General features: G+C 35.9%; 1 protein-coding gene across 3 annotated transcripts in view; it reads right to left on the reverse strand.

Moving 5' to 3' along the window:
• NAALADL2 (N-acetylated alpha-linked acidic dipeptidase like 2) overlaps positions 1 to 13900 on the reverse strand; it is a 1512458-nt gene that overhangs the window by 1187917 nt on the left and 310641 nt on the right. For all 3 annotated transcript variants that reach the window (XM_082393971.1, XM_082393970.1, XM_082393972.1), the window contains one exon: positions 60 to 168. The gene's annotated coding sequence lies outside the window, so the exon portion shown is untranslated. The remainder of the gene's footprint in view (positions 1 to 59; positions 169 to 13900) is intronic.

The raw sequence follows: 13900 nt of genomic DNA on the forward strand, positions 1-13900 counted from the left end.
ATTAAAAGTTGATTCAACAGTAAAAGTCTTACATTCTAATTAAAGCAATTAGATCTTACTTCAGTCGAATGATCCTAGTGCAACCAGAGGGTCTTTGCAGGTCACAGGACTCTGACAAGCTGAATCCAGGGCTCTTCATCCAGGTGCCTAACAGTCAAAGCTCATTTCCTGTTCATAAATCAAAAAACAGAGGTGATCAATTTCAATTGGGAGAGTTGTATTAGATAATTTATCAGTTGGCTCCTGAATTTTATTCTTTAGTTAATGCTTTTTAGAAGTTACATTATCATTTCTTTTTAGTGTAAGCAGCTTAAAATTCTTCATTCTCTTTTGGAAGTCAAGAATGCATAAAATTTAGACATTTTTTTAAAGCACAGCATTTTATTTCAAGGACAAATATATATACAAACACACTAATACTTTCCTGTCTTGATCTCATTTTCACGTGTGTACACCTTAATTTAGCTAGCCTAAGTGGGACACTTACCTTGTGCCATGTACTACTAAACACTGTAAAAGATAAAGCAGAAGACACATAACTGGACACAGTGACTTGTGTTTTTTGGAAGAAAGGATTAACCAAAGGAAGAAATATATAGTAGAAAGAACACATCTAGGACTGAAAGCCTGGTTCTTCTGTTGAATACCTGTGTGACCTGGGTAATTTCTGTTATTCTTTAAATATCAATTTAAATTTAGGATGAAAATAGGTAACTTGAAGAACTATTGTGAGAATTGGAGACATTGTATATAACAACGTGCTTAGCATATTTCCTAACATGTACTAGTTCCTCAATAATTGATATTATGTAGTATTTTAGGACATTGGCAGTCCTTCCCTATTATTTTATATCTTCTAGTGCCAAAATTGGTTATTCTACATTTTATATTTATGGACTGTGATATTAAGTAATAATGCCCTAATTATAGAACCACTTATTTTTTTACTTCCCCTCTTTAATTTTATATTTTTATCGTAGCATTGAGATATCTGAAAGTTACACTATGTTTTTATTTTCTTTTTAAAATTATTCACCCCAAATAAGCTATTATTTTCTTCAATGAAGGTCAACTTGCAGCACTGCATAAGCTTGTGACTAGGGAAAAAAATCTTGCCCGTTCATTAGGTTAGTTTATTTTCTCTTTGTTCTCCTAATTATTTCCACCTCATTTGAAAATTTCAAATCTCCCTGAAGCTTTATATACCAGGAAATAATGTGTCATAAAGTACTCAACTACAAAAATACACTGTAAAATAATATTTCTGCATTTTTTCTTAAATTCCTTCTGCATTCAGGGAAAAATTACTTAAGGTAGATCCCACAGATTCATACAATGTGGAAGCCCCATCCAACTCCCCTTTCTTTTCTCATAAATTTCAGAGCTTCTTGATAAGATAATATAAATCATTTAATACAAAAATGATAAGCTTTCTGGACCCACCTATTATCAAATAAAGTCCTTGGTGCAAGATTAAGTGACATACATCATCAGTACATACACATATACACACATACTCACACATACAGGTCAGGACATTTTAGAATATCTCATTTGTGGGGAATAAAAGGGTTGTCAAATGCGGAAGACTGAAGGTCACTACTCAATTCTCAATTTTTATTTAAAGGGACCTCATGGGCAAGGGTGTGCAAGAAATCAATCACTGTCTTAGGACCAATGTGGGCTTTGGCTATCCCTCGACATTGAAAATGAAGAAGAAGCCATAATAAAAATGGTATAGGCATGTTCACAAAAAGTCAAGCTACAAATCAAAGGAAATCCAAGTCACATGGAACTTTCCTTCTAACCCTCTGTCAGCATCTAACTAGATAAAATGGCATACTGCCATCTGCATCCCTGCATTTAATTAAAAATTAAACTGTATAGAATGGGTTAGATAGCTGAAAAGTCATATGTCATCTTGTCTAAAATAATGACTTCAGTCAATCCCCCTTGCTTTTTCTAACCCCAAATTCAGTATTATGCTTACTATGAAATGAACTCTAGTTTCATCTATTGAAATGCATTATTCAAGATGTGATTTTCTCACATTCTTAGGGAAACTTGCCTGAATTAGTTCCTTGTGGACCTTTCAAATTTTACTTAAAGTCAGAATACTGGAATGAGAAGGAAGCTTGAAGATTCTCTCACTCAAGTACTCACACAAACACCTACTATCAGCTCCCACTAGACATTTTATTTGATAATAGACTCCATCCTGACCCTATATCCAATGTTTTGGGAATAAAATCTCAGAAATAAAAAGCCCCACTTACATATGGAGAATTTTTCTCTATACAGAGTCTTTTTTTTAATGGTATACATTTGTATCAGAAAGACAAAATGGTACAACTCTTTGGAAATTGTCTTTAGTTCTGATGATGGCTTGATGGAAACATATTAATACACTAATTTTGGATTTTCTTAGTCACACTATATAAAAACAAATTAAAAACAAACAAAAGAGCCACACACTGTTTTCCAATTTAGCAAAGTTTCTGTGGAATTAATATAATATCATTAACAACCATTCTTTTATATGGTTATCATTTTACTAGTTTATGGAGGATGGCTTTTCCTAAAACAGCTTTCTTCAAGCCACTCTACTGATCAAGAACTAACAAAAATTCCCTGGTGTCAATCACATTAATTTCACTTTCAGTTTAACATCCATTGAAAGCTCACCATGAGCCAAGCATATACTCTTCAAATACTGTATATGAATTTGGGATTTTTAAATATCTTGAGCCACATCTGAGATTCTTGAAGGCAAGGACTATGCCTTGGTTAGCTGTGCCCCCAGGACCTATCACTTTGCCAATATATAGAGTGTGCACAACAAGTGTTAGTTAAATGTCATCTGTGACTCTCAACATTTCTAATCCTTTCCACAACACAGATCTCCTAACAGCCCGTTGGAAGAATACACTGAGTATTCACTCCATGTCTTTTCTCATGCTGACCTTCCTTTCTAAGACATTTATTTTGCTCTCTTTTGCCTAGTTTCTACTCATTCTCCAAGATTCACCTATATCATGAAATCTATTCTAGCCTAGGCATTTAATGTCTCTCTAATATTTTTCAAGACTATACCACACTGAACTCTAATATTTTGAAGAAGAGTAGGAAAATCAGATTTATACTTTTTACATATCCCCCACAGCTCCTAGCTCAAAGTTTGGCACATAGTTGCTAACTAGTACAGAGGATACAGATGATTTGTGAGCTGGGAAAGATACAAGTCCCTTGTTGATGAATTAGATCAGGGATCGACAAACTACAGGCCAGGGGCCAAATTCAGCCTGCTATCTGTTTTTATAAATCAAATTTTATTGGAACACAGCCACATGCATCCATCTATGCATTGTCTATGGCTGCTTTCCTGCTATAACAGCAGAACTGAGTAGTTGTGACAGAGACTGTCTGGCCCATAAGCCTATAATATTTATTATCTGGTCTGTCACAGAATAAGTGTGCCAATCAGTGTATTAGCTCAGTGGTTCTCCAGTGTGGGCCCAAGATCTGGGCCATTCACAGCCTTAAGTATTGTGGTTATACAACACTCTATAAGCCAGTTCTTAAAGGGTGGTCCCTGAACTGGCAGTACCGGCATCATCAGGGAACTTTCTAGAAGTGCAAAATCTCAGACCCCATCCCAGACTACAGATCAGAAACTCTGGAGATGGGGGCCAGTAATCTGTGCTTTTACTACCCCTTCAAGTGATTCGAATGCACACTAAAATTTGAGGACCACTAGATTAGATAAAGAAAGGAGCATTTATTAACACCTGGCCATAATGACGTGGCCTGGCTATGGCAGATCCTGTTTCTCCAGCTGCTACTAGTGTATACAGAGATTTTAAGTGATTAAAAGATATCATTTATGTTTCATCTGTCCTGAAATGTAACACCTTGGGTTTACTCTGAAAGAACACTAGGGAACAGGATTACCTTGATGTGGGAATTGCTACAGCACTTTCAGTAAATGCTAATACAGCCGCCAGCTGTATATCCAAAGGCAAGACAATATACCAAGTGCCAAAGTATAAAATCTATCCAAACATAGATTGAAATATCAAAGCAATATAGCAGATAAGCTCCAGCTTTTATAGGACTGCCAGTCAAGACAAACCTTTGCACAGTGATTCTCAGCAGGGATACAGGAGAAGCGGCCTACAGCTCAGTTTGAAACTCTGCTAATCAAGGATTTGTTCCAACATGCATATCCCCAGTGCTAAATCTCAAATGTGGCCAGATAGCACTTTCCATGATAATGTGTGGTTAGAAATAAGAAATAATCGCTACCAAGCCTTGTGGAAGGTAGTAACTAGCTAGTATTCCCTCTGGAAAAAAAAATATATAATTGCATTATACAATATATACAATTTTCATGAACTAATATTTGTTTAAATTTACAGTAAATCCCCCTTCTTCATTGTTTCTCTCTAAAATACAGATTAGCACCAGCAGCTATGGCTATGATATGACAGGGTTATAATCTACAAAAAATAATGGCAAAATATTGATGAGATAAGCATGATGAAGTTATTTTTTTCTGGAAAGACCTTACCTCAGTGTATTATATTTAATGCTGAAAGCCCAGCAGCTATATCAGGAAACAACAATAAAATTATTTAACCTATTGAAGAGTCTACATAGAGGTTAAAAGAAACATATGTCAATCAGTAAAAATAAACTATTGATTGACAGCCTCTAGAAAGTTCACATTATTTCCTGGTCATAAAAAATCATTATGTTTCCACGCAACAGTATAACAATTATTCCTCTTTTGAAAAATGGCACATAGATGCTATATGCCTAAAATCTGTGTAAACATTTTGTTCAATATCCATTTAAGAGTGTTTTTATTTTGACATATATCTATGGAAAATAGGAAAAGCATTCCAATCTTCTGTGTGATAGAAAATTGGGAAATATAAGCCTGGATTTCACACCTATGAATTTAGTAAATGATTGATGACAGTTCAGATGATCCGTTAGAATTCTGATTCAAAGACTTAAATTCACATTTAAATCAAGGATTAACAAATACATGATTTGGTACTCTTATGTTTAACTCAGCCCAAATTCGGAAAAGAATATACAATTATCCCTCTATATAGGAACTACCAGCCCATATAAAGACTAAAACTATGCTTCATTCAGAAATAATTCACAGTGGGGAGACATAATACCTATCCAGAATGACAGTGAGTCGCAACCAGCATGAAACAAGGAGGTGGCGGAGTAGGTTACAGAAAGTAATTAGGAGTAATGCCCTAAAATTTTAAGGAGTGGAAAATTAGGCTAAATGTTAGAAACCTTTCACAGAAAGTCCATTAGCCTCTAGAATCAACCTCCAGCTGAAGCTTCTTCAATTGCATCATTTATAATTAGACAAGAGCCCGTATTGCCAAAATACCATAGGGAATTATTCATAGGGAATGACTAGTAAGATGTATTAAATGAATTATTTTTATTTCTTTTACTCTTAAGTTAGATCTTTTGCATATCTAACTGTCCTGACTTCACACACATAGTAAGAAGATGAAAATCCTTGAAGGTTATTCTTACTATTATGCCACATCAATTCATATTGTTGTTTTTTTTTCCAAAGCAAGAGGAAGATGGGATAAAAGAAATAATTAAGAGATAAAAACTACTCTTGAATAGTTCACTCAAAATACTAAATTCAAGGAAAAGGTCTCTTAAAAGATAGTACATTCATTCATAAAATTTGCATAGTTAAAACCATATTTAATTACTAGCAATGTCCTAGTACAAGACATAACACAGAGTTGGTAATCAATAAATACTAAATGAATAAGCGAACACTTCCCCCCTGGAGTTTTTTTTTCTAGGGTTTATGCCCTTGAGATGTACGCTTATTAAAAATCAGTCAGTTCCTTTATAAGACTGATTAAGGAAATAAGTGGTTATTTTCCCCCAAGTTAAAAGAAACCTGACCCTTCCTTCCCAGACCACTTGTCAGTAAATGGATGGTTTCTTAGCCTTAGGTCTCTAGGCTTTGTGCTGTATGTCAAGTTCTCGATCCAAGCAAGGTAGCCCAAAAAGTTATCAATAAAACACTAGGCTACTTTTTCTTTCTTCATTTCATACTTACAATGCCACCATTCCTGCCAGCTACTCATAAATATAAATTCGTATCTGTGGCTTCAGAGATATTGCTGTGTGGTCAATTAACTCAAAAAGATTACAGATGTAAGTTACAAGTCAATCTCTCTGGGTTTCAATTCCAGCTAAACCATGAACTCTGTGACCTTGGGCAAGTTACTTAACCTTTAGGTTTATTTCCTCACCTGTAAAGTGAGAAAATTATATTAGTGATATCATCTCATAAGGTTATATTAAGGATTAAATATCAGATAATTCATGAAAAATGATTTCAAGTGCCCTGGAGAGAGACTGTCTGGGTTCAAATCCTAGCCATGATATTTATTAGCTGTTTGTACTGGTGCACCTTACTTAGCCTCACTGTGCCTTCTAAGCGCATAGAAAAAGACCAGCTATTGTTACTTAAGTAGCTTTGATCTCCAGGACGCAGCAGTGAGTGGTGGCCAGAAGTGAGATCTTAATTCCCTTCCCAGAAATTGAACCTGGGTAGCCTGGATGAAAACCAGGAATCCTGGCCACCACACCCCCTGGCTCTTGCCACCAGTGAAAAATGCATTTCTCACGGAGGCAAAAACTGTAAAAACAGGTACAAAGTTTATTATTAGAGGCACAGTACAACAAGTGGGAGAGCACACAGAGAAACAGTTTGTTTAGTTAAGATAGAAGCAGGGCAGAGAGGCACACCCGGGAGAGAAAGGGTGCGGGCGTCCTCCCTAATGAGGAGGAGTGCAGTGAAGAGGTGGTGAAGTCATTTATATAAGGCAGTTCTTCCGGGTCTTTGTTTACCTTGGGCCAATTATCTGGTTTCTTTTTCCACAACCGACCTGTCCTAGGACCCTCGCCAACATGCATGCACAACTTTTTCCAAGATGGATTTCAGCCCAGAGGCCTATGGGATGGCCTTAGCATCACATATTATGGGGTGGCGCCCCCTCCGTTTTGACCCCCAAGGAGACTTTCTGCACATGTGCAATGTTTCCCTTGCCCCAAGGATGGGAAGTGTGTGACCTCTTGATCCTTTTATGGCACTCTGTCCCTACCATAAAAATGCCCAATGTCTGGTTATTTACCCTATTCCTGTTGCTGGTTTTTATATCGAGGTACAGATCTCGAAATATAGACAGGAGTCTGGTCATAAATATGTAGTCTAGAGCCCGTTTGTCTCTTGCCTCAGGAAATGTAAACAGGGGGCTGGTAATGAATGTCCAGCCTGGAGCCCATCTTCTTCTCATCCCAGGAAGTGTGAACAGGAGGCCAGTTGTAAACGTCCAGCCTGGAACCCATTTATCTCCTGCCTCAGCTTTAGTGGAATATAATTTATACATCTAATGTGTGTAATTCAGTGATTTTTAGTAAATTTATACAATAAGTTAACCATCACCATAACCCAGTTTTAGAATACTTCTTTGCCCCCCACCAAAATTTTCCTTATGCCCATTTGTACTTAATCCCCACTTCCAATCCCAGCCTCAGGCAACCACTGATTGGCTTTTTGTCTCTGTGGATTGTGATACTGTAATCATACAACATGTGGCCTTTGTTTTCTGGTGTATTTTACTTAACATAATAGTTTTAAGGTTCATCATAGTATGTGTCAGTACTCCATTCCTTTTTATTGCCAAATAATATTCCACTGTATAGATGTACCTGCTATTACAGATAGATAGATGATAGAGAGATAGATAGATAGATAAATAGATAGCTATAGATACAGACAGATATAGATATCTCATCATCATCCTGTAATAATGAAAGATCTAAAGATTATTTCCTCTTTCCTTGCTAGGCTGGTCTCTAAGATTATGTTTGATTTTAGGACAATCTTTCACTGTTAAACAAATAGGAGTCTTTGGGGTTTCATCTGTTTCCCTGTCAATTAAGATTATGACTAGACTAGTGAAAATAAACTGAGTACATTTCCAGACTGTCAATATATTTCATGATGTATATCTTTTTTTTTTTTTTGCCATTCCTTCCAACTATCACTGCCATTTCAAATGTGTGACTTACCATTCCCTTTAAAGGCCTGTGACAAAGCATTATTCCCTGTTGTTTCTCATGGCTCCTTGGAACCAATAAATATGTGAATAATAATGAAAGCAAGTGTTCTGGGAAGAGGGGGATAGCAGGGATTCTAGGACCTGAAAAACAGTGAGTATGGATGATCATCTACGCTGAGTATGTAGAGAGAAAAGAGCCAATGATGGGATTCTAAGGAACTTCAACTTTTAAAAGATGATAATAGGAAGATCCATGAGGGACGCATGTTAAAAAAAATGGGAATAATATCAGAAGAAAATAGGGTCACAGGTGCAAAGGAATGAAGAGTCTCAACAATATGCAAAGGTTTAGACAACACAGATTTCAAGTAACATCAGCACTTGGAGCACCTCCAACTATCTCCAAGGCAGGAGTATGCTTGAGACCATTTGAGGCAGGTGATGTAAATGAATGAAGTATCTGGACATAAAGCATGAAAGGGTTACAAGGATTGTGGGGTGGTAGGGAGCAGCAACAGTTACTCAGCTCCCACAGATTGTTGCCATGTGAGGTAATAAGCCCAGGAATGTCAGGTCTTCTTCAAGTATGCCCAAAATAAATGTGGGGAATGTCTCAATTTTTAAATGTTTTTCACAAACATTTTTAAAAACACACTGTGTATAAAAATAATCATACAACATGACCAAGTGGAAGTTATTTCAGATACACAAGGCTGGTTCAACATTTAAAAACCAGTCAATGCAATCCATCACATCAACAGTCTAGGAAGAAAAATTACATGATCATATCAATAGATACAGAAAAAGTATTTGACAAAATTCAACACTTATTCATGATAAACCTCTCAGCAAACTAAAAATAGATGGGAACCTCTTCAATTTGATAAAGAACATCTAAAAAATCCTACAGCTAACATCATACTTAATGGTGAGATACTAGATGCTTTCCTGCTATGATTAAGAACAAGACAAGGATATCCCCTCTTACCACTCCTTTTCAACATCATACTGGAAGTCCTAGATAATACAATGAGAAAGGAAAAGAAAAGACAGGTATAATAAGTATAACACAGATGATATGATTGTCTATGTAGAAAATCTGAAAAAAATCAACCAAAAACTCCTGGAACTAATAAGCAACTACAGAAAATTTGATATACAAGGTGAACACAGAAAAGTCAATTGCTTTCCTATATACCAGCAATGAACATGAGGAATTTGGAATTAACACAATACTATTTACATTAGTACCCCCCCCAAATTAAAGATTTATGCATAAATTTAACAAAATATATACAAGATCTATGTTAGGACAACTATAATACTCTGATGAGCAAAATCAAAGAACTAAATAAATAGAGAGATATTCCATGTTCATGGATAGGAGATTTAACATTGTCAAAATGTCAGTTCTTTCCAATTTGATCTATAGATTTAGTGCAATCCTAATCAAAATCTCAGCAAGTTATTGTATGGATATAGACAAATTGATTCTAAAGTTCATATGGAAAGGCAAAAGATAGAGAAAAGCCAACATAATATTAAAGAAGAACAAAGTCTGAGGACTGATGCTACCTGACTTCAAGACTTACAATAAAACTATAGTAATTAAGACAGTGTGTTTTTGGTGAAAGAACAGACAAACAGATCAATGGAACAAAATAAAGGGCCCAGAAATAGATTCACACAAACATAGTCAACTGATCTTTGACAAAGTAGCAGAGGCAATTCAATTGAGAAATGATAGCCTTTTTGAAAAAATTACAAAATTACAAAAATTAACTCAAAACAAATCGTAGACCTAAATATAAAATGCAAAACTATAAAACTCCTAGAACATAACACAGGAGAAAATCTAGATGACCTTGGGTTTGGCAGTGACATTTAGATACAACACTAAAAGCATGGTCCATGAAAGAAGATTCGATAAGTTGGACTTCATTGAATTAAAAATCTTCTACTTTGCAAAAGTCACTGTCAAGAGAATGAAAAGACAGCCACAAAAAGGACTGTTATCCAAAATATACAAAGAATCCTTAAAACTCAATAATAAGAAAATGAATGGCCCAACTAAAAAAATGGGCAAAAGATCTGAACAGACACCCCCCCAATAGAAGATATACAAGTGGTAATAAGCATAGGAAAAGATGTGCAACATCATGTTATTAGGGGATTGCAAATTAAAACAACAATGAGATACCACTACACACCTATTAGAATGACTAAAATCCAAAACACCAACAATACTAATGAAGATGTGGAGCAACGGGAACTTTCATTAATTGTTGGTTGGAATGCAAAATGGTACAGCCACTTTGGAAGAAGTTTGGCAGTTTCTTACAAAACTAAACACACTCTTACCATATGACCCAACAATTGTGCTCTTTGGTATTTACTCAAATGAGTTGAAAACTTATGTTCACACAAAGACCTGCACACAGATATTCATAGCAGCTTTATTCATAAGTGTCAAAACTTGGAAGCAACTAAGATGTCCTTCAATAGATGAATAGACAAACAGTGGTATATCCAGACAACAGGATATCATTAAGTACTGAAAAGAAATGGAGTATAAAGCCACAACAATATATGATAAATTATGCATACTACCAAGTAAAAGAAGACAATCTGAAAGCTACATACTGTATGATTCCAACTATATGACATTCTGCAAAATGCAAAACCATGGAAACAGTAAACAGATCAATGATTGTCAGGGATTTAGGGAGAAGTAAGGATGAACAGCTGGAACTCAGAGGATTTTTGAGCAGGGAAATTATTTTGTAAGATATATAATTGTGGATACATGACATCATATCTTTGTCAAATCCACAGAACAACACAAAAGTGTGAAGCCTAATGCAAACTGTTGATAGTGATGTATCAATGTTGGTTCATCAATTGTAACAAATGTACTATACTGGTACATGTGGGATGTTGATGTTGGGAGAGGCTGTGCATCATCCCTGTGGTGAAAGGATACATGGGAACTCTCTGTACTTTCTGTTCAAATTTGCTGTGAACCTAAAACTGCTATAAAAATAAAGTTTATTAATTTTAAAAATAACTGAATAAAATTAAAACAAACACATACATAGTGTGAGCCAAACAAAACATGTCACTAGACTGGATTACAATTTGTTTAAAGACTGTAGTAGCACATATGCTCCAAGACTTGGGATACAATTAATAATATGTATAAAACATATTCATGCAGAAATAATGAGTAAAGAATAAGGGTAAGGTAATTATTACATCATCCTCTATTTCTGGGACTTGAAAGAAATCCTAAGTACTAACAAGTCAATGGGTAATGATTTCCACATTCTTAATGAAAAGTGATTCTTTTAGAAAGCAGAATCTAGGCTTCTACCACTTCGTACATAACTGAAAAGTAAAAACATTCAAAAAATTTTATAATCAAAGTATGAGAAAAGGAGGAAAGAACCTTCTTTCTACCCAACTCCACCATGCAAGCATATATTTAGATAAAAATTAAATACAACACCTAGAATGAGGCCACAACAATATTCAAATAAAATTAAGACATAAGTTTCTGAAGAGTATGGACTTTCTTTCATTTACTGATTTATCCCTAGAATCTAAAACAGTACCTAGGACAGGAAAAAAATACTAAATAAATATTCAGTTAATAAATATATGAATTATATATTCACTTTAGAAAAAAATCATTCTGCCTGTACTGTGGACCAGAAAGGGGCCAGCATGGAGATTAGAGGAACTTGTTAGCAGCCTATTGCAACTGTTCAGCCATAAAATAATGAGGGTGTGGGAAAAAGCAATAGCAAGGCTTCCTCGGTGGTGCAGTGGTTGAGAATCTGCCTGCCAATGCAGGGGACACGGGTTCGAGCCCTGGTCTGGGAAGATCCCACATGCCGCGGAGCAACTAGGCCCGTGAGCCACAATTACTGAGCCTGCGCGTCTGGAGCCTGTGCTCCGCAACAAGAGAGGCCACGGTAGTGAGAGGCCCGCGCACCGCGATGAAGAGTGGCCCCCGCTTGCCGCAACTAGAGAAAGCCCTCGCACAGAAACGAAGACCCAACACAGCCATAAATAAATAAATAAATAAATAAATAAACCCAAAGTTAAAAAAAAAAAAAAAAGCAATAGCAGTGGAAATGACTGAATGCAACCAGAAAGAGCATAAACAAAGCCACACTTATAACAATGAGAATCAGCCACTGAGAGCACCAAAAACTGAAGGGCTGGAAGAGAAGAAGAGCCCAGGAAAGATACTGGGAGAGAATATCTGGTGATGAAGGAAAGGAATCACAAGACAACAATGTCACAGAAGCTCAGAGAGAACATATTTAAGAGACAGAAAAACAGTATCAGGTTCAAGAAGAGGCCCAGTACTATGGGCAGGTCTGGAATTAGGGGTGAGGTGAGTGAAGCACTCACTGTGGGCAAAACAATTTAAGGGGCATCAAAAACTCCATAATGAAGATAAATAATATTTAAATGCATTACTTTAAAATTAAAAATTAATGCAAAAGAATCCACGGTGAACAAAATATTAAAATTTTGAATAAAGACAGGTCATTGTTTCTTTGTGTTATTACCCTGTGTTACTGTACATGCTGACAGTCTGTAGTTCTTGGACCTGCAAAGCCTTTGCTTTCCCACTGGGTAGGTTTATGGGGTTGACAATGGTCTGCCAATAGATTAGGCAGGATGGAGTTTTATATATAGGCATGTTTTTTGATTGTAGAGTTATTATTAACTTTTTCCACTTGGTTCAAAACATGGGAGGGTATTTTAATAAGGGGATTTAGGGACACACCTTTTTCCTTTACCACAGTTTCCGATATGACTTAGCACAGCACTGACTGAGACTTGGAAAACTTCCTTTGGGTTTAGCAATTAAAAGTCATTGGTGACTTAGTGGGAGTAGTTTCAGTGTGGTAGGGAACAGAAAGGCCAGATTGTGGTTGATTAAAGAGAGAATAGGCTGAGGGCAAAGGGCTAGAGAGAGAGATGTTTGAGGATAAAGGGTAAATAATCCATGAGGCAATACAACTACTACACTGTTCTTTTCTTCAAACAGATCCACCCAAATCTGTTTGCAGGGAGGCAAAAATACAGTTTAAAAAAAAAAGGGAAAACACTAGTCATTCCTAGTGTGCTGCTTTAGAAACAACGATCTTCATTGATGCATTACATTGATTACTTATGCCTGAGGCTCTGTGCTAACCAACCAGTATCACCATGGTTTCAATCAGAACATTTCTGAAATGTTCCCAACAACATGTATGTTGACATATCTTTCTACTACACATCCCATATACTAGGAATCATCTCTACAAAGAATGATTCTCTTGAAAACTGGGTGATTGTTACTAAGCAACAACCAAAAAATGCAATTTTGCAATATCATTTAGATTTAGTTTGAAACACAGTAAATCTCCACTTGTTAACCTTTTAGATTCACAGATATCTCATAGGAGAAATTCCAAATTGGATTATAAATGTAATCTCAGGTACAAAACGATCCTTAAAACTTAATTATGTCTTTACCATTAGAATTTTCCAATATGAGTATGCAAATGCAGGCATATTCATGATGCCCCACTGAAAACCATCTCAATGTCAATGAAGGTGAAGGAGTACTAAGTAAATAAAAGGGGAAGGTTTCTAATTAAAACAGAATTAAACACTTCAAGCAGAAAACCATGTTTTTAATTGTTTTGTGGGACTAATCTTAAAAGGCTAAAGTCTGATGAATTAGGTTATAGTTTTGTCAA

The sequence above is a fragment of the Balaenoptera borealis genome (assembly GCF_965194805.1).
Source record: "Balaenoptera borealis genome assembly, chromosome: 5".
NCBI classification, from domain to species: domain Eukaryota; kingdom Metazoa; phylum Chordata; class Mammalia; order Artiodactyla; family Balaenopteridae; genus Balaenoptera; species Balaenoptera borealis.